This window comes from Colius striatus, chromosome 12, assembly GCF_028858725.1.
Source record: "Colius striatus isolate bColStr4 chromosome 12, bColStr4.1.hap1, whole genome shotgun sequence".
NCBI lineage: Eukaryota > Metazoa > Chordata > Aves > Coliiformes > Coliidae > Colius > Colius striatus.
This window is the reverse complement of record NC_084770.1, coordinates 2,426,111-2,446,820: the sequence shown is the minus strand read 5'-3', so window position 1 is coordinate 2,446,820 and position 20,710 is coordinate 2,426,111. Positions and strand designations below refer to the sequence as shown.

Below are 20,710 nucleotides of genomic sequence, written 5' to 3'. Positions count from 1 at the left end.
CTGTCTCACAGCCTCTGAGTGCCAGCTGGCCACAAACAGCATGTGTTGGAGCTGCACGCTCGGTGGACACAGGAGGCTGGCAACACGCTCTGCAGCTTCTCCTTCCACTTACTGTGTAGCGTTTAATCACACCCTGGCTTTGTTTTCATCCAGATTAGGGAGTTATGGCAACCAGGGGAGATCCACACAGGTAGAAGCTGGGCAGAAAGACCTCCTGACAGCAGCAATCGGCTCTATCAACTCAGCCACCAATCAGACCACCGCCAAGGTGCTGAGAAGGTCCAACTCTGCCTCGTAAGGGCTCTAAGGGTGATCAAAGACTCGGCTTAAAACCCTGCCAACCTCGCAGTCGAGCAATGATCAGAAGTGGCTGTGACAGAACCATCCAGCCCTTTCCTGCTGCTGCAGCCTGAGGCAGGCATCACACCACCACACTGACCTGCTTCGGTGCATGCGTGGCAGGACAGGGTGCTCAAGCCTGAGAGCACTTCCCAGACGTGAAACACCAGCACCTGCAAGATTCAGGCACAAAATTAAACAACTGAAATATTACCTGCAGGGTTTTACTTGCTGTCCTTATCCAGCATAAAATCTCAGCTTGGAGGTTGCAAAAGGAATCTTGGAGGGAAAAAAAGCATTTCTACAATGCCTCAAAAAGAAGTCAGGCTTCCAGAGTGTTTTCTGCACAGAGACAGATGGCAAAAGTCGAGCCAAATTAATGGCACCCATGGACTTTTAAAGCATGACTAAACATGCATTAACCCTCACATCTGTAGATATAGTAAGCTTAAGTTTCCTTCGTTTCCATTCACTTCCAGCAAGAACTAGGCAAAATTTGTGTCCATGTTGATACTTAACAATGCTTCTGACACCAAATTTTGCAACTAATCCTTAATTAACCTTTCTCAATTTTCCTTTGCTCACATGATCACCTATCCATCTAATTAAAAAAATCCATGAATATCTAATCAAATATTTACCCCACTGCACTCCTCTAATAACTAAGAAAACTTCTCAACCTTAGAACACAATTGTTGAAATGCATCAGTGGTGTTCATCTCACAGAAATGGGGGAAGTTTCCAAAATTGAGAGCGGAAGGGCGGAAGGGAGCTATACAACACTTGAAAATTAACTTGATTTTTACCCCAGGTGCAGACCTGAAATAGTTCCCCTTGAATTTTCACAAACACACTTATAACCACAGAAGTTCTGAGCTGCATCCACAGGACCTCAAATATTCCCAGTCCACACCCACAGTATCTCGTAAAAGAATAAACCAGAAAACAGCGAGTAGTGCCTGCTCTGAAAACCAGCAGATAAATCTAAAGACAATGAGACTCCTTCCAGTTCTCTCATTTCTCTGCACTTTTCAGATCCCTCTGTTAAAAGCTGTCAGCCTTGCTGCTGGCTTGGTGTAGTCAGCACAGCAGCAGCCCATGCACCCAGTGCATGGAGCCCCTGCGTGATGCCAGGTCTCCATCACTTTTTCAGACTCCTGAATCCATGGGTGAGCTGCTAGTTTTGTCAAGATCAAGATGGTTGTTCTTAAAACACACATTAAACTAAACCTGAGGAGCCAGAAAATGCCAATGATCACCCAGTCCCCGCTTTGTATCATGAGCAGAAAAGCCTTAGTAACTCGTCACACAAGTTATTCTTGAATTGAAGCATCCTTCCAGCACTGCTCTTCCTTCCTTTCCAGATGGGCACTCTCACATCTCTCAAAACACATTTTCATGTCATAAGCACAAGCAACATTTATTTCTATCAACCCAAATTTCACCTTTCGGAATTTTCCTGCCTCCAGCACTAAAACAAACACATCCTTGGGACTGTTTCCTTCATCTCTGCTCCCGACTCCTACAGCCTGAAACCAATTTCTGTTCCACTAAAACCTGTCTCTGCAGCATTTGTTGGTGGCAACTCACAACATGTCGTATTTACTGGAGATAACATTCCCCTCCACAATGTGTTTTGTTTGTAAAGGTGTAAAGCAGCTTCCTAAGACAAGTTACAGACTCCATGTGACACAGGCTACCAAGCCATGGAAAGAGCTATGTTAAAGCAATGCTGGTCCCTCTTGTGTGATCTTCCCAGCAAGGCTCCACTCTTTCATGGACATAAGCATTTGTGAAATGTTAACTCCAAGACTGCAAGAACAGCTGTTAATAAGAAACAACCTTCAGATTCACAGATACCATTCTCTGGGTGAAGGCAAAATCCATCTTGCACCTTGCAGGCTCTCATATATAGCAATTCAGAAAGATTTGCCCATGAAAAATCAGCACAGAGGAGCCCAAACACAACGTTTCCACCTCTGATCCATTTCTGCTAACGACTTGACTTAAAGTGCTCATCCTCACCAATGCTTTACACTGTATCTCTGCTGGAGAAATAAAAGCTGGGTGGAGTATTAAGATAAATTTAAATAAAATGTAAGCAAAACAAAAAATGTAGTTTGAGCCCAACAATTATACTCTTGTACATCCAAACATCTAATCCCCTTACGACCCCTTGAGAGCGCAAAGGATGGCAGGATTACAGCCAGGTCATAGGGACAATCAAGAAATAACACAGTAATTATCCTTCCCTGGATCAAAGTAAAATCTTTAAAGATATAAGGAACTATCCCTTGGGGGAAGGAGGAAAAAAACAACCCAACAAACAAAACCCAACCATATAAACAAACATAACATCCCAACTTAGCTAACAGTGTCACACAAACATTCAGTCTTGCTAAGCAATGCAGCTCCTGGCACAAGGTACCTGCTCTGAGCACACATTTTTGATTTATTTATATAAAATGCAAGCTAATTGGTTTCAAGATGCTCTGTGCCTGAACCACTTTAGCTCAGAAGGCACAGGGGGTACTATGCTACCTCTCCACTCACAGCATTTCCTATGGAAAAAAAACCATTCTCTGGTCTTGGGAGTTAAATGTTATTTCAAGATAAAAAGCAGCTCCTTGAGATTAGTCATCTGCAAAGGGAAACCGTGACCCTGGATCTCTCTTAGTCCCCAGGAGATCCAATTTAGAAAGTAGCTATCATTGGTGCAAGACTGCTGTGACAATTTCTATTGTTATCCCACTGAGTGTCAACACACTCTCGCTGGACTCCACTGGCACACACAGGGTATTTGCAGACAATCAGTGAGTGCAGTCAGGCTGATTTGAACCCCTTTGATTTTCCAGTGAATACTATAATGCAAAAATACAAAGGGCAAGTCATAATGCATATTAAAACAGAAATTAATCACTGCAGTCAACAACTTTGCATTTTTAACTGTAAAACGTGGCAAAAAAGAGAAGTGCTTCATCCACTGTAAGCAGGAATGGATACAGCACTTAGCAGGGGAGTGTTAGCTTGCTTCCAGCTTTTCTTACCCTCAGGAATCCCAGGCACAAGTCCAGGTTCCATGACAAACATGACTGCCAGTACCACGGCAGCTGCTGGAGGAAGACCAGTATGCAACATACAGGCATCCTGTGCTGGATGCATTTAAGTTCTCTGATTCTTCCAGCAGCACAGAGGTATGTACACAAGTGGCTTCACTCAGCTAATTTTCAGTAGCTGCCACATCAGGAGCACACAGAAATGATAGCACAGTGTAGCAGAGAGCTCTCTTCTGCCTGTACAGACATACCATTCCCAGGCAAAGGCATGTGGGGCACAGGAAAAAAGCAGAGGCCTGCCTGCCCTTCAGCATCCTGGTGGTGAAAGTGGGGGATGCTCTGTGCAATGTTTCCATTTTAAATACAGATCTTGCAAACAGAGTTTTTTTGAGCTAAGAGAAGCAGCATCAAGATGCTGTGTTGTAGCTTTCTGTGCAACCTTTGTTTGAGAGTAGAGGTTGTTATCACTTGTGAGCAAATATTTAAGATCATCTGATGATCTGCTGGCAGAGCTGTAAATTCAGAGATGCCCTAAGCAAAGCACCCAAGGCAGAAACTCAACAGGCAGCTTCCAAATGCTGCTGAAACACCAACAAACTCCAGACAAGTAAAGACACTGCTTGTGACCCACTGAGACAAAAAATAGAGTTCCACAGAAGTGCTCAGTCACTCAGCTCTCTATTAGTTTCACAGATAAGCTCCTAGTAGCCCACAGGAACAAGCTGGACTTCATATCCAAGGTCTGCAGGTGAACACGCTGCCATATACACATGCCACTTGAAAGGACCTTTACTAAACCTGGCATCAGTGAACAAGAAGCACACGTGCAATCTACTGACACATGCTGGGAGGCACACACACACTTATACATGTACTCTTGCTTCCTAGCATCCTAGCAAACTAAGATATCTATCTTACAACTAGTAGGAACAGGCTTAAGTGTTGCCTTAAAACAGATTAAGTCACTGCTTCACAGACACAATTCTGGAGTCTCCTTTTCACCATCATTCACTTTGTTGCTTCACAAATCAGAAGGAAGACTCGCCTGTGAGTGCAAAAAGACGATGTGCATTTGCATTGTTCATCAGTGAACCTTCCTCTGAAGGAAGCTGGGGGTTCACAGCTCATTAAAAACTGACCTACAGTGCACATTTCAAAAAGGCAACTAACCTTGACTTTTGCCTATAAGCAAGTGGTTCAAATGTGTAAGTTTTCCCAAGGTTTGTAATCACACAAGTGAGGAAAGCATCTGGTAACAGTGATTCCTGCTGGTGGGACATGGAAGGGCACATAAATGAGAAAGCATCTCATTTTATCTCTAGTTTTTTAATCAGCATAATAATAAGTAAAAGAACCATCAAAGGAACCACTTCTATTTCACACTTCATAGACAAGCTACCATTCAAGGAGTGCAAACACCAAGCATATCCGAAGTCATCGGGAATTTTAGTCAATTTCTATGTAATCTCAATGAAAGCGTTCCCCACACACAAAAATCTCCAGCAGTTGGGGAGCAAGCACACCATGTCACTCAGAAACAGAGGCAGTCCTCAGTGAAGCACTTTGAGTGAAAGCTATAGTATGTAGGTCAGCAATCTAAGAAGGGCTCCTGTTAAGACAAAGTATCAGATTGATTCATAATGCTCTTTGATTGCTAATCCTGTGCACAATTGTGATTTACATCACTCTAGGAAAATCCAGTGGCTATGGAAAAGGTCTCTGCATCTTGTGAAACATCATCAAAACGATTTTGTCATATCTTTTGTCATGATCTTTACGAATGTCAAGTCAAGAAAAGGACAAGGACACCTCCAGCTAAGACTTTGTGCACTGCTTAGCCTCTCCTGCACACAGGAAGGCTGTACCCTTGAAAAGCTGACAATGCAATACATCAAACTAATCAGGAGAGGTGCAAGAACATGAGCTGGAACATCTCCACAGCACCAACCAGCCTGAGATCGAAGGGCAGGACAACCTGACATGCATTTTGGCCAGCACCCATTATCATCCTTGGCTTCCTCCAGCCTGGAGCAAGAGAGACATGTGCCTCCCAAGCACCTGTGGTTTGGTGCCACGCACACAGTACCTTTGGCAGAGGGCTGCCCTTCAGGGGCCGTCCATCCTCTGACAGAGGCAAACAAAGAAATTAATCTCTGAATAGACATTAATCTGCTTCTGCAGTCGAGTTCCTCTTACACCACAAAGACAGTTAAATGATATGAAACCTTACCAGCACCTGCATCTCCAGAGTTGGGTTTTAACCAAGTTACAGGATATTTGCTGCTGACAAACAGTTGTCACAAGAGCAAGCAGCCTGCTTATCCCAGCCTCATCAACAAATATTTGTTTGTACAGGAATTAGGTAGAGATGATCACGTATTTCTCCTATTTTCTGAAACTTGAGGTTAAGTTCCCTGTCAGCAAGACACACACATGCCCAGCTGAGCACTGCAGCACTACTGATAAGGTGGCAGCTCACTGCATGGGCTGTCCATCTCTGTTTTCATGCCAGCCACCGCTTTTGCCAGAGGCAGCCATTTAGACAGAGGGATCACACCCCACAGAGCCCACACCAAGTCACTGCTGCTGTGTATGAATGCAGCCCAAAACAGATCTTCTTCAAGAGTATTTTGCCTACTTAAGGGAATCAACTATACAATAAAGGAAAGAAAGCCAGTAGGTAATTTATCTTGAGCCAATCCGAGTCCCACGAGGCTCTCCTGTCCCCAGCAGTGGAGCTGCCTAAGCAGACACTCTTTGGCACCACAGGGCTGCCTGCCTCTGCAACACCATCACCTCCAGCAGCAGGAAAGTGATCTATTAGTTATAGCAGAAGAAACGGGATGATTTGTCTAGACTCAGCATCCACATCACGTCCAAAGCAGCAGCTTACACCAAGGCAAGGAGATCAGCTGCCCAGAGCAGACGAGATCTGGAGGAAGGCTGCCCACCCTCAGAGGTCTCACTCAATGCCTGCCCACTCCAGCACCTCAAGCCATCACTATCCAACAGCAAAAGCTACCACTAACAGGAAAAGTTTGCCTCATTAGATGGTCTTGGCCTCAGTCCCAAGGGCCTTCTGGGGAAGATTTTTCCTGCAAATACTCTTTCTTCCAGGGAACATTCAGCATCACTCAGGTTTATACAAACTGCTCTGTTAAACCTTCCTGACTCAGACAAAAGGGCACTGTTGCAATGTGCAAGGAATGTGTGCTTGCTATATCATCTTGTCCTGGACCCCAGCAGATGAAGACAACTCGTCAAGACGCAGGATCAAGGCCAATAACCAAGAGCCATTCTCTTCCCCCTCAATAGCACACTTTAGGTAAGCCTGCACCACGCTGCTGGGCTCTCCTTTCACCGACTCCCCTCTGAGAGCAAGATGATGGTGCAGGCATGCATCATGGTGCTCCTACACATTCAGGGTTATCCCAGCTCTGCAAGATTATTCCATAATCCGTCACGTAAGGAGGGTTATAAAATCTCACTAGGTTAGCTACAAACCTTTTAGGCAAGTGCAGTTCACCACTAAGGAAGGAGCCACACATTGCAAGTTAGATTCATCCCTCACATCCCTCATGGGCAGCTCTGGTTTCTCACTCCCTCCCAGCCAAGAAGACGCCCTGCTACATCCAGCTGCCCTGCAACGGCACCTTTCCCCTCTCGGATTTTGTGCTGACACTGTCAGTAGATTAAATCCAGTTGCAGCAAGCAGTTAACACAAACAGCACTGAGCAGCAGCAGTTGCCATTCTTTCGCCTTGCTCAGCCCCCTTCTCTTGCAACGTTTTGCAGAGGAACTTGTAAAGACGGCAACTGAGGTTTGCCTCGAAAGAGAACACTAGTGCAGGGAAGGTCTGCGCGGACGGACTCCCGCCAGCACCGAGCGGTTAAATCCCAGTAACAATAAGCACGGGCAGGGGGAGAGGAACGGGCTGGCAGCGCAAGATTCGCTTTCCATTGGCATCATCTGCCTCATCCCCGCCCGACCTCTCTCGCTGCCGGCACTAGGCAGCTCCGCGGCCAGGATCGACTGGGTTCTCTGATGGCAAAGCCCCGCCAGGGCCGAGCCCCCGCCGCCCCCGCCCCGGCCCAGCCACGCGAGCCCCGGGAGCTGCCGGGGGGACGCGCAGCCTCGGCCATAAACGACTACCGCTTAAAACTTTGTATTTGCAGGGTTACGTGGATAAAAGAGGAACGGCTGAAGTTCGGTCGCAGCGCAGCGAGCACTCGCCTACCCGCCGCTCACTCCCGACGGCCCGCAGGCGCCCCCCGCGCCGCCGCCCGGCCGCGCCGCGACCCCCGAGGGCTGAAGCAGTCGCGGCCCTGCCCGCCCTTCCGCGGCACCTGCGCCTCGGCCCCGCCGCTCCGCCAGCCGCCGTGTGGGCCGCTCGGTCACTCACCGCCGCGCCGAGCGCCTTTGTTGCCGCCGCGGATGAGACATTGAAGCGCCGCTCCCCGCGCCGCGGCGGGCGGGGGCCGGGGCCGCTGCTCGGGGGGAGGCGCCGCCGCCGTCCCGGCTGCCTCCGGCGGGGACGGGGCTCAGCGGCCGCCGCGCCGGGTACAGAGCGAGCGGGGGAAGGCAGCGGCGCCACAGCATCCTCACCATCATCCTCCTCCTCCCGCCGCGGCAGAGCCGCGAAGGAAGGAAACGGCAGCCTGCGAGCCTCCCTCCGGGCGCCTCCGGCTCGCACCCATTCCGCCTGCCCCGCGGCCACGGCGATGTCCTCGCCCAGGGCAGGCGTTAACGAGGCTGAATCGCCACCTGTGACACGGCTGTGCCGGAGGGACGCGCCAGGGCAGAGGGGCTTGCTCCGTGTTGTGTTTGCCTGCGGGAAAGTTTCCCCATGTCCTGCAGGAACGCGTGTGCGGGAGCACACAGCGCCCTTCCCTGCCGAGCTGCCCTCCGGCTGTTTTTTCCCCAGAAACACAGAAAAAGCGATTGTACCCTTGTTTATACACAGACTAGCTCCAGGAAAGTTGCCGTCTATCTCGACTGCTGCAGCTTTATTTGAAATACACAATGCAGAGCAATTGGCAAGAGGCAGGCACCTTCCTCCAGCACCTTCCCCTGCTGCTCCCAGGACACCTTCCTGGCCCAGGGCTCATTTGGGCAGCCCCAGCAGCTGTGTGCATACCCAAGGGCTGCCTGCACCAGCGAAAACACTGCTCACAGCTACTTAAACGAGATTTCGGCTTTAACTGCTTTCAGTCTCTTCCATTTCTCTGTCCAACATAACAAGCATGAGCAGGGATTGGTGTGTGCAAATAGATTTTGCCAATCTTTGTATTTGCCAATACCAATTAGGCTCCAGGCAAGCTAACATCATTACTGTTACCATAAAAGCTTGAACTGTGGAACAGGAGAGATTCTGGCCACAGTAGACACTAGTCCTAGGCCACACTAGTCCTGCTTCAAGCTATGCCATTCCCCATTGTGGGGACAACCACAGCTGCAGGACACGGCACAGTGTACCTACTGTCTGCAGTGCTTCCACTGGTCAACTGGAAAGAGTAAGCAAACCATTTCTGGGGTGTATCCTTGTTTTTCCACCTTGAAAGGAGTAAGCTTCTGGTCTAAAGTCACATGCTACAAGTTTGTGTCTGAACTCAGCATCTCACCGTGCTTTACTCCCACCTTGGCAGCAGGTGATGTTCCCCTTCACGTGGACCTCTCCGCTCCCACCAGAGTAAGCTCTTCCCAAGGACTCTCTGATATCAGAGGAGCTGAAGCATCTGCAAGGACACATAAAGTGTTTTGAAAGAAACCCTCAGAAAATAACTAACCTGTAGTTATTCTGGAACACAGGTTCACATCACAACCCTGTGCTCTCCGCAGGTACTCGTGTTCTAGTTGCTACCAGTCTGAGCCAGGTGCGCAGGGGAGAAGAGGAAGAACGTACCTTTCCTGGGAGATGCAGCTGACTGCTGGGGCCTCTCCCAAGCTGCATAGGGGCTGGGTAGGGTGCTGCAAGCAGTTTGATGCACTGCCCAGGAAAATCAGGGAGGCAGAGCCTGCTTGCCTGGGCAAAGCTGGGGCACAAGGCTCAGGTTCTACTAGGCTACTATATGGCACCCTGTGCCCTGAAGGAGCCTTGGCTGAGTGCACTGTTCTTGGAGTTTTAGTGCTGGAGCTGGGGTTTCACAGCAGGCAGACACTTTCCTCCACAGTAAAAATGGTTTAGAGCACTTTCCAGCATTTAAAACCCAGTTAAACCTTACAAATGCGCCCAACCTGCAAGCAGATGAGTTCAGTGGCAATTTTGAGTCGGGAGATAGGTGAGATGGGCAGCAGGCCAGCCCATGTTTACCACATAATTGTGGTATGTTTATGTAGATGTTTGCTCCTAAAGGTCTTGGCCTGGGCCAAGATCCTTCACTTAAGCATCTTTCAGTCCTTTTGCACTTAAGATTGTGTGGAGGTAGGTATCTTGTCGATGCAAGGAGCTGGTCAAAAGCCTCCTGCCCTCCCCCTAGGGGACTCGAGGTTGGTAGCACAACAGGCTCACTTTTGCCTCTCCCTCCACCTATTCCCCTCTTGCAGAAGTCCCCTTCTTGCTCGTCATTGGCTCCATCTCAGAGTGTCCTTGTGCTGGGCTGCTTGCAGGAAGGAGCATAACTTCACAAGTTCATCTGCATGAATGCTACAGAAATCCCCAAACCACTTTAAGCCCACACCCCTCTTGCCTTCTCACACTGTTCATCCTTCCCTTCTTGATGTACTGAGACTGTACATGACAGCATCTGAAGAGAGACCACCTACAGTGAAGGAAAATCTTCCCCTACCTTTGGAAACTCTTACAAAATACCTGCAGGTAACCAAAAGCAATCTTTGCTGGAGCCCTAGAGCCTTGGACAGGTGAACCTTACCTACTTCCCTTGCCATGGCCCCAGGCAGGCAGCAGAGAAGACCACAGAGGGAGAGAGGGAGAGCATCCAAATTCCAGAAGGATATGCTGAGCTGTGCTCTCCCCAGGTACTCATGTTATAGTTGGTACCAGTCTGAGCCAGGTGCCTGAGGGAAATGAGGGAGAAGGTAGCTTCTTCGGGCTCATGACTCCTACCTTCTGGCAGTGCTTCTTCCTGGGGAACAAAGCTGGCACAAGCATCTTCGTCCAAGTCATTTTTTCCTATGCTGCAGGAGAACAAGCAGTTATAGGGTAAGTGCTGGGAGTCATAGTCACTCCTCTCCATTTGTCACTCTAAAGAGATGGGCAGCTTCGAAAGATGAACAACATAAACAGAGTCTTAGCACACTCTTGTCTCCCCTGAGTCACATCTCAGGATAGTTTGGCATCTTTGTACCATCGCCAGCACAAACTGCTGCTGCATGTTCCAACGTTACTGATTCTCCATCAAGTCTGATTTCCAGTGCCCTTGGCAGTTTCAGTGGAAAGCAGCAAGCAGGTCTGTCTGTTGCTGGCTCTCAGGTCTGTCTCTGCAGAGCTGCTCTCCAGCAGGTCACCCCCAGCCTGTCCTGGTGCAGGGGGTTGTTCCTTCCCAGGTGCAGGACTCTGCACTTGTCCTTGTTGAACCTCAGGAGGTTCCTCTCTGCCCAGCTCTCAGCCTGTCTAGATCCCACTGAATGGCAGCACAGCCTCTGGGGAATCAGCCAGTGCTCCCAGTTTGGTGCCATCTGGGAACTTGCTGAGGGTCACCCTGTCCCCTCATCTGGGTCACTGATGAAGATGTTGAACCAGACTGGCCCCAGAACCCATCCCTGTGGAGCTCCACTGGCCACAGGCCTCCAACTCGATTCTGGGGTGTTTGTCACCACCCTCTGATTTCCTGCTTGTTTCCCACCCTGCTTCCTCCTGCAACCACAGAAGCATGTCAGAGGATCTTCTGCTTGTTCTTGAAAGGCTCTCCATCTCACCCACTGCTTTCTGCAGGACTGGCCCAAATTACTTTCACCCTAATTTTTCATGGTGCTAACAACAACCCTACTCCTCTGCCATCATTTGGATATGCTGGATCATATTTTTTCATTCTTGCTCTACCTATTTTGTTTCACCAGGTTTTTGGTACTGCCTGATTGGTCCATGCTGTCTTGATATAATTTGGTTTTAATGTCATGTTGGTGTTTGTCTTCCATGCATTTAACACTTTAATTGTCCTTATAGGTATTACAGCAGCCTTCTCTCTCTTCTATCTTATTTTCCACTGCCCCTAACAAGGGAGGCTTCAGCTCCTGTGCTCACATTGTCTTGCAAGATACTTATCTCTGTGACACTTGCTCTCTTCTTTTACTTGCTCACCATTAGCTGCTTGTGTCTTGATCCTATATCTCCATGTCACATAACCTTTCCACATGTTGTTTTTATGCCTGCCTTCTCATCACCCCGTCAGCTGTGAGCATTGCTTTCAGAAGCATTACTGAAGCTTCAGGCTCCTCAGTGCTGCCTCCCCTGCCTCTTGCCCATGCTCTCACTGCCAGGCTGGCTTCCTTGCTAAATCTTGTCCTGTTTTAATCTCAGAATGGCCCTGTTACCATCTAGGCATGGGCACAATCACTGACATCTGCCTTGCTTGCATGAAGTGGTGACTCTCCAAGCTCAACAGGTACCAGGTGTGAGCACTGTCATGGACAGCTCAGCTCATCCTCTCCTCCTGATTCCCACAGTCATACATCTGATGCAGAGGGATGCATACTTCAAGCCAAATCCTCTCATGGAATCATGGAATCTTAAGGGTTGGAAGGCACCTCGAAAGATCTTCTAGTCCAACCCCCCTGCCAGAGCAGGGCCACCTAGAGTAGGTCACACAGGAACTCATCCAGGTGGGTTTGGAATGTCTCCAGAGAAGGAGCCTCCACAACCCATCTGGGCAGCCTGTTCCAGTGCTCTATCACCCTCACAGTGAAAAAGTTTTTCCTTGTGTTTCTTTGGAACCTCTTCTGTTCCAGCTTATACCCATTGCCCCTTGTCCTACCATTGGCCATCACTGAGCACAGTCTGGCTCCATCCTCCTCACACCCACCCTTTACATATTTGTAAACATTAATGAGGTCACCCCTCAGTCTTCTCCAAGCTGAAGAGCCCCAGCTCCCTCAGCCTTTCATCAGAAGGGAGATGCTCCACTCCATCATCTTTGTGGCTCTGCACTGAACTCTCTCCAGCAGCTCTCTACCCTTCTTGAACTGAGGGGCAGGATGGCAGCAAAGACAGTACACCCTTCCCAAGGCAAGGAAAGAGATCACACTGGTCCTACGTCAGCCATCACCACCTATGCCTGTGACCCCTGTATGGTCTGCACAGCACTTCATCTTGAGTTGGAGTCTGCTATTTGAAGGAAGATCTCCTGCCAGGGAGACATCTTGTGAGTTTAAAAGGAGGAGGGAGGAGAGCAGTGATGTGGATCCAAGTGCTGCAGGACATGTGAGATCATGCAGCACTCCCAGCACTGAGCACACGCTTCCCACCAACCCTACCTGCACAAACATAGGAGACAAGGTTTCCCCTCAAAAGGTACTGCTGTGACTAACTTTCTAATTAAACCAGAGGGGAAGAAGATCTGCCCTTGTAGCCTGCCCATCTCAGAGCACAGGGAATACAGCCCTTCTTTGTGCTACCTCAGCCCACATCTCCTCCATGTCTTCTTTTCTGAGACCCATCTTCTAAACAGGATGCGACCTGAGAGCTGCTTACATAAGGATGTGCAAAGGGGAAGCTACACATGGAGAAAAGATCTCAAGGAAATGAGGTTCAGAGGGGAAGATGATTTCTGCATTACCTACAACAACACAGGAAGCAAAAGACACGCTATTAGATAAGAATAGCAGATAGCTGTTCATTTTCTCAATAGCCAACTGAGCAGTACAAAACAGATGTAGCCTTTGATTGCTTCCTGTTTTCAGGGTGCTGGGTGCATCCACACCTGTCCTCTGGCAGGAGATTCAGCCCCTGGTTTACCACAGCATGTGGTGAAGCCAAAGGGAAGGTGTCTGGTCAGCAGCCTTTGCCACACAGCCGCAGGATGAGCACTGGAGCCCCCTCCACGTGTCCAGTTGGAAAGAGGAATGGTCTTGACACAAAAGTCTTGGTCTTGAAAAAAAAAATCAGTATTTTCTCAAGTTTCTTTGAATGTGTTGGCAAAAGAGCACCTGCAACCATTGGCCCTATGCCCTCATGCCTGTGTATTTGCTCAGAGGAGCCCAACGAAAGGGCCGGGATCAAGGTATATATATGGATTTCTAGAAGGAAGCTGTTGTTTGCAGCCTCATCTGTGAGGGGTTTGGATTGCAAACACCAGAAGGCTCCAGCTGAAAGGTTCTTCAGGCTTAGAGCAGCTGTTATTTCAGTGGGAGCAGCCTGAGAGAAGCATGCACACCTTCCTCAATATTCTATTAATGACTCATTCTAAGCACGTTGTGAAGTCCTTCCTGGCCACCGTGGTGCTGCACGGTACCAAACCTGTGGGTCTACACACAGAAGATGGAAACAGGTGAGAAAAGCAGAGGTGGCAAGTGCAGAATGTGTGGAAGAGAGTAGCTGTAAAACCTAATCTACCACAGCCTCCCCCAAAATGCTTGTGGCAGCTGGAAAAGATTCAAGGCAAAACTTCATCTTTTCAAGAAGGGAGATAGAGCCTGAAAGGGAGGATAATACAAGCCACATTTTTCATTTAACCCACCTAAATCAGAGGCAGGAGGTCTTTTCAAAAATTAAGCAGAGAACAGTAAGCAGGCTCTTGTACTGTGCTGCATGGATTTTAAAGACAGTGCATTCATAGATTAAATTAAACTCTGAAAAACGGTGCATTTAAGAGAAAGAAAAGAGGCAGGAAACTTGTCAAGAAGCTTTTATACACAGCACAGAGCCAAATTAAACATACTCTTCTGGAGGATAAGGGAATCCTTCCCTCAGGTTATAATGGGCACAGAAATGTAAAAGGGGAGGAAGAAATAGTGGGACTATTCCTCCTCAAATACAGAAAATGGCAGCTGGAATGAGGCAACATCCACAAGGTGTGAATGAGAGGGGCTGCAGGGCTGGGCAGGAGAAAAGTGGCACCTCAGCAGAGCAGCACAGAAAGCAGAGGAGCTCTGAGGAAATGCTGCTTGGAAATCCATGCCAAGTGCAAAGGTGGGAAACAGTCAGGAGTACACAGCTGATGGGAACAAAGACAGGCCAGAGCAGAGCCTACCTGTGGGCAGAGCTGCTGTGTATGCAAGGAGCAAGGCTGGTTTCCAGAAGCACAACACTAAATGAAGGCTTTTGCTGTGGAGAAATGAAATCACACATACATAGTGCACAGGGAAGAAGAGTCTGGGAGTGCTCTATATCAGGGGGGATGAATGGGTAGGGGGCTTCACCAGCAGCAAAGATTTCCTTATGAAATTTCCTCAAGTTGTCTCTTTTGACTGGGTCTCTGTCCTGAGCAACACACAGCACAAATATAGCAAGGGGAGTGGAGGCAACACCAAGGTACACTGAACACTACTCAGCCACGCTTACTATATGGAGAGGCAAGAGCTTCTGCAGATGCCTGCTGAGCTGGAGTCAAGGAATGCTCTCAAACAAGGAGTGTGATGCTGAGGAGATGCCACAGCCCTGCTGACATCCCCCCACCGGGTGCAGGCTGCCCAGGACAGTCACTGCAAGTGTCACTTCTCAGGGCTCCTTAGTGACAGGAGGAGGTTGTGAGACCCTAACCTGCCTGATACACACACCCTCTGAGAAACATCTCTCTGGTGCCTAGACATAACCTGAGGGAATAATCAGCTCAATGTGAGAGAGACAACAGAGTAGGTTTCTTTTCTATGAAACATTAAAAAGATGTTGTCCTTTGCCTACGTTCAGGGATAAACATGCAAATGAGACACACTTCCCTATTTAAGAGGTATATTTGTTGATGAGGCAGGTGAAAGATCATTTTCTACACTTGAGGCTTCAGCAGACTTCCTTCAGGGGTAAAAACAACCAACCTCACACCAGCTGAGCTCTCTGCACACGTGGGAAGGCGTTGCTTTAGCCAGCAGGCGTTGGGACTGCACCCTGCGTCTGAGCCAGGTCACTCCAAAGGACACCAAAAGCCTTAAGGTTCACATGAGTAACACACTGAAGTGCTGATAAGCAATGGAAGGACACAAACTTCATAAGATTTATGAAATGCTGCTTCTGGTTTAAAAGCCAACAGCAGCATCTTAACAACCTTCTTAGAGAACAGAGTAACTATGCAGTGACTGCTGGTTAATTCCCATCTATTGCAATAAGCCTCAATCTTGAAAACCAGATTCACTGGCAACAGCAAGCTTTGCCATGAAATGCAACACCCCTAGTCTCTGCTGCAACTGCAAACTCTGGCTTCCCTGCATAAAGAGCAGGAGATGTTACAGGGGACATGCTCCCAGTTCAGGAGCAGGAGAGGCTGCAGAGGGCGGGTGGCTCAGACAGAGAGGGGAGGCACGGGGAGGACAGAGCTGAGCAATACTGAAACTAAACTACCCCAAGGGCTTTCACGCTCTGCTGCTGACTCACCAGCTGACCGTAAAGGTCACTGACATGCCAGGTTTCACAGCCTGCCTCTGCAAAGAGAAAAAGTAGGAGGGTTTCTGTTACCAAGGCCAGGCCAACGTGCAGCAGCCCCCAGATAAGCTGATATAGAGGAGCTGCTGTGGAGACTTGTTGCTACCAATGCTCCTTTACCACCTCTTGCCACCAGTGCTTCCTTACCCACCTGTAATTAAAATCTCATCATACATAAGTTCTCTGCTATAGCCCTGTCCTTAGCTATGAGGGGTTATTTGTGCTGCCCCCCAATACAAGCAGTGGAAAATACAATTCAGATGTTGCTGGGGTTATGTTCTGCCCAGCACCAACTGCAAATAACAGAATCAATATACAAAGCGTGGGGGGAAACCAAACACTACAGCAAACATCAATAAGAGTAATGAACAAATTGAGAGGAACTGGATAAAATAATCAAGACAGAGAAAGAAAAAGATTTCTTAAGGGCAGTGTAACATGGTCAATGCTCTTTATGGATAAGCAGGTACAAAACCTCCCTGCAGATGACAGAGCTGCTATGGGAAGCAGGAGAGCCAAGGCCATGCAGCCAAGGACAACCATGTGTCTGTTGTGAGGTGGAAGGGATCTGCTGAGGAAAGAGTCACTGTGGTTAATTTAATTGTTATTTAATTGTTTATGGTTAATTTAATTTAATTCCATCACAAAAATAAGGCAATCTCAGTCTTGAAGAAATGCTTGGCCAGAGAAATGGCCTCGAGGCTGCTCTCTCTGTTTCAGAATGTCAGAAACATTCTGTATTTTGGAGTCATTACAAGGCAGAGAGAGCACACTGCCTCGAAGAGAAAGGCTGTTGTAATAGTTGCTACCAGGAGAGTAGCAGGGTCTGCTGGGGAAACGTCACTTTTGTAATTGCCCCACACTGCATGAGCAGCAGTCGCCAAGGGACACGTGCAGAGATGTTGCCTTCCTACATTTCAGAAATATGTTAAAAAATGACCTAGATGTGAAGTGTGTCATATTTTCAGAGCTATCAGAAAAGGCCCTGCACACCAATGGGAAGGTGAGAGATGAACAAAGCCCAGAAACAAAAGCGAGAGAGTGAGCGATGACAAAGCTGCCGAGCACAAAAGCGCCCTGATTATCTCCAGCAAGCACACGCTGATGTTTGCAGGCTCATCACAACCCCAGCAAAGCTCTCAGCAATTCTTTGGGGTTCAGCCAGATAAAAATATTTGCAGAAAGCAAGCTGAAAAATAACAAACAAAGAAATTGTCGGCTTTGAGGGCCAGATTCTGCCCTGTGCTGCCATACACACCAGCAGAAACCTGGCAGGGACAGCGATAGCACTTGTGTCACCTGCCCACACTGGTTCCCAAGGGGGTGAGTGAAACCTTTGTTTTTTGAAGACAGGATGACACTGAGCAGCCACATGATGTGGTTGACATCTCAGCAGCTGTAGCCATCAACAGTTCCCTCTGAACCACTACCAGGAAGTTTGCTCAAGGGTTTCCCTGCCAAGAGAGCCAGCGGGCTGGTAAAGAGCCTGGGGTTGGCAGGCACCGGTGCTCTGCCCTGCCTTGGGAAAATGAGACAATGCCACTAGTCTTCATTCCTGCCTCAAGTTAGCACTCTTGATCAGGCACAGGAATGGCTTTTGCCATGACAGAAATTAAATGACACTTCGTAGCTGAACCACTTGTAAGGTCACCATGGGCCCACAGCAGTCCCAGTTGGCAGGTACTTGGGTGTTTCTCATAACAAATACCTATGCTGTACCTCATTTTGATTCTTTGAATTTCCTTTGACTATTTCCTCCATCTCCATCTGTAAGCCAGCAGTGGGCTTCACAGGCACATCCCCCCAGATGGCTTAGACCCTTTCTGTTTTGTCTCTTTGCTATTCAGAGAACCTCTGTCATCTGAGAAGAGATGCGGTGGGGAACTGCTACTTGCTTCGTCAAAGAAATGAGAAGGAATAGCCCCTGTTAAAGACACCAGCCTCACAGGGATTATAAACACAAAAGGAGATTAATTTATCCAGTTGAAACTAATCCACAGAAAACACTGCAGCGTGGAGCAGGGGGAAGGGGAGCGGCTGGCTGCGGGCGACAGGCCAGGCAGGGACGTACAACTCACACTAAAAACATAGCAAGGAGAACAAGAAAATATGTTTTAATAAAGAGCTACTTTCACCCCCACCTGCCTGTCTGGTTGCATGGCTTTTCCTGGTGGAGACTCTAATGGTGCCAGGGCAGCAGGATCTCAGCCCAGAGTGCTGGGGCACCTCGAAGCTCACAGTCAGGGCACCCATCCTGCTCAGGGAGGCAGTCACGGAGGCACAGCTGGAGCAGGAGGGTTTGGGACACCTGGTTTGCCTGTGGGTTTGGTGTCCAGTGGCCCAGTCTCGTAGGATTCCTGTGTGGACACAGATACTCAAGCCCAGGTGAGCAGCACTAAGGGTCTGATGCTGTGCACCTGGAGCAGAGGGTCCCTGGCATCCAGCTGCAACTGAGTGCCAGCTCAGGGGCACTGACACAAACCACCCTGTTTTGCATCTGCATTTGTAAAGGTTTTTAAAACCATCAGGTCTGCAGCAAAAGGAAGTGTTTCCTCTGCCCACTGTTGCATTACAGGTATGTGAGAGAAGCTCTAACCAAGGCTGCTGACCACAGCCCACAGCAGCAAGCACGTGGTGCATACATCACATACAGCCCTCCAAAGTTCCTGTGTGTGTCTGCAGTGCCAGTCAGCTCCCAGATCCATTTCTGCAGCTCTGCTTGGCAGACACGAGGCAAAGTGCTGCAGCACCAGTGCAAACAAAGGCTGTTGGGGCAGGTGGCTGCCCCATGAGCTGCCAGACAGAAAGTTGCTTTCCAAAGCAAGAAACATACAAAATCTTGTGATAGCTTGTGAACCAGCATTGTTTCTCATATGGAAGAGAGGCAAAGTCAGCAGCAGAGGCAAAGTATTTGATTCCAGAAACAAACAAATATTTACTGCTAAAACCAGTTACAGTGTGGTTTTGGCTGTTCAAGTCAGGAAATGGAGCACTTACAAAAATGAATAATTGAAGACACCATAAACTTTTCATCAGGCTTTCAGCAACCAGAAATTCTGCCTTCTGCTAAGCACAATGGAATGCCCCCTCAAAAGCATCACAGATGTATCATTCTCTGTGACTTCCCAAAGAGCACTTGGCCATGATTTATACTGTGAAATGCCCCAACTAAAACCAAGAGTAATAATTTTTTATCAGATTTAGTTGCTGTCTGAAATATGCATCACTCAGAGTCCACGATGGTATTTCATTTTCTAGACAATGTAAGATTCATAATGCCTTTAGTTATTCATGTCCTTGGTTCTAAGTGAATAGCTTTTGGAAATGATGGGAGAAACAAGCAAACTGCTATCCCTTAGCACCTCACTGCTGTTTTGAAGCAAAGATTTTTGAATTTGAGCACAGACCCTACAGAAAGCAGGTAGAGAGTAGTCACCTGGCCCAAGAATCCTGTGACTTGGTCTCATTGGAAGTTAAATGAGAGTCCAGGAGGATCCTGCACTGTGAAATCCAGCAGGCCACTGCCCACCCAGCCTGCCCCACAACCCTGCAGTCACATCTGTCATGCTGCAAAAAGCAGAGGGTCAGCTAATGCACTGCAGAGGTTACTGGAGCCACTGGTTCTGGATCAATATCACAGTGAATGGAAAAATCATTAAGGCCACAAAATGTGCTCATGCATTTGCATCATGCAAAGAAGTGTGTGATGGGAGGCTGTTATCTCAGTCGAGGGCTCCTGCCTTTCTTCCCAGTGGACACAGATGTGGATGGCACCAGGCAGTGCTTTTGCACACAGCAGACAAGGGCTGTGGTTTACAGAGCTACGAGGAGCCCTGCTTGTGCCCTGGTCTTGCCCTGTGTTTTCCCTGCCTGAGCCCTCACTCAGAAAAGCCAGTGTGCTAGTGTGCCAGCACCAACCCACCTGCCTGCAGCGAGACCAACTGTCATGTTGCCAATAGGCAATACAAGAAGGGAAGGGATAGAGAAAGGGAATAAAAATCCCCTTGCAAGGAGTTCTAAATCCAGACCACTGCTGTGGGGGGAGCTGGGGGGTCACCTCAAAGCCCCAGCATTCCATGGCCCTTTGCTGCCTACACTGAGCCCCAGCACAGAGCCACTTGCCCCACACACAGCCTCTGCCAAACTGCTGGGTGTTATGAGGCTCTCAATACTTCCTCCTCTTTCCTATCAGGCCCAGAGCAAATCCACTCTTTTGGTTTGTGCAGCTCCTCCAGACACCCCAGAAATGCTATTACCCCAAGTCCAGAGCAGCAGTGATTTCCAGTGGTGGGGAGTGGTGACTGGGGAGGATGCCATTCCTCTCCCTCAGCACCCCGAAGTGATGAAAAATGAGGGACTGAGGTCAACTCCCAGTAGCTGAGCTGGGATTCTCTCTACCACATTGCACAAAAAAGGAACCTCAAAGTTTTTCTTTTCTGTTCTGTTTTCAGCCCCCCTTACACTACAGCCTCCACACTGGTGTGGGCACAGGGCCTGGCTGGACTCAGCTGACAGGAGCATCTCTGCCAACAGTGTCATCAGGGGCTGGTGGCACACTGGCTGTCTGAGACACTCCAAGGAAACCACCACACACTCTCCTGCTATCCCACACCTCAATAATGGCTCTCTGGGGGATCACTGCAAAGCAGCCTCTAGTCCCCCTGCCTCAGGGGGGCTCAGCCAAGCTGTGGTGCCAGGGCAGTGAGCACCGTCCATTGCCTAAACGTCTCAGCAGAGGGGCCTGGCTGGCTTGGATAACAAGGAAATTCATGTGTGCAAAGACAGTGCT

The 20,710-nt window shown here is 48.7% G+C and overlaps 1 protein-coding gene across 2 annotated transcripts in view; it reads right to left on the bottom strand.

Moving 5' to 3' along the window:
• ST6GAL1 (ST6 beta-galactoside alpha-2,6-sialyltransferase 1) overlaps positions 1–10,508 on the bottom strand; it is a 51,600-nt gene extending 41,092 nt beyond the window's left edge. The window contains exons 1-2 of one of the 2 annotated variants that reach the window (XM_062005787.1): positions 10,459–10,508; positions 9,033–9,130 (exon numbers count right to left, since the gene is read on the bottom strand). The gene's annotated coding sequence lies outside the window, so the exon portion shown is untranslated. Of the gene's footprint in view, positions 1–7,797; positions 7,885–9,032; positions 9,131–10,458 lie in introns of those variants that run through there. The other variant, XM_062005786.1, reaches the window with a different exon arrangement.
• Positions 10,509–20,710: the final 10,202 nt, after the last annotated feature.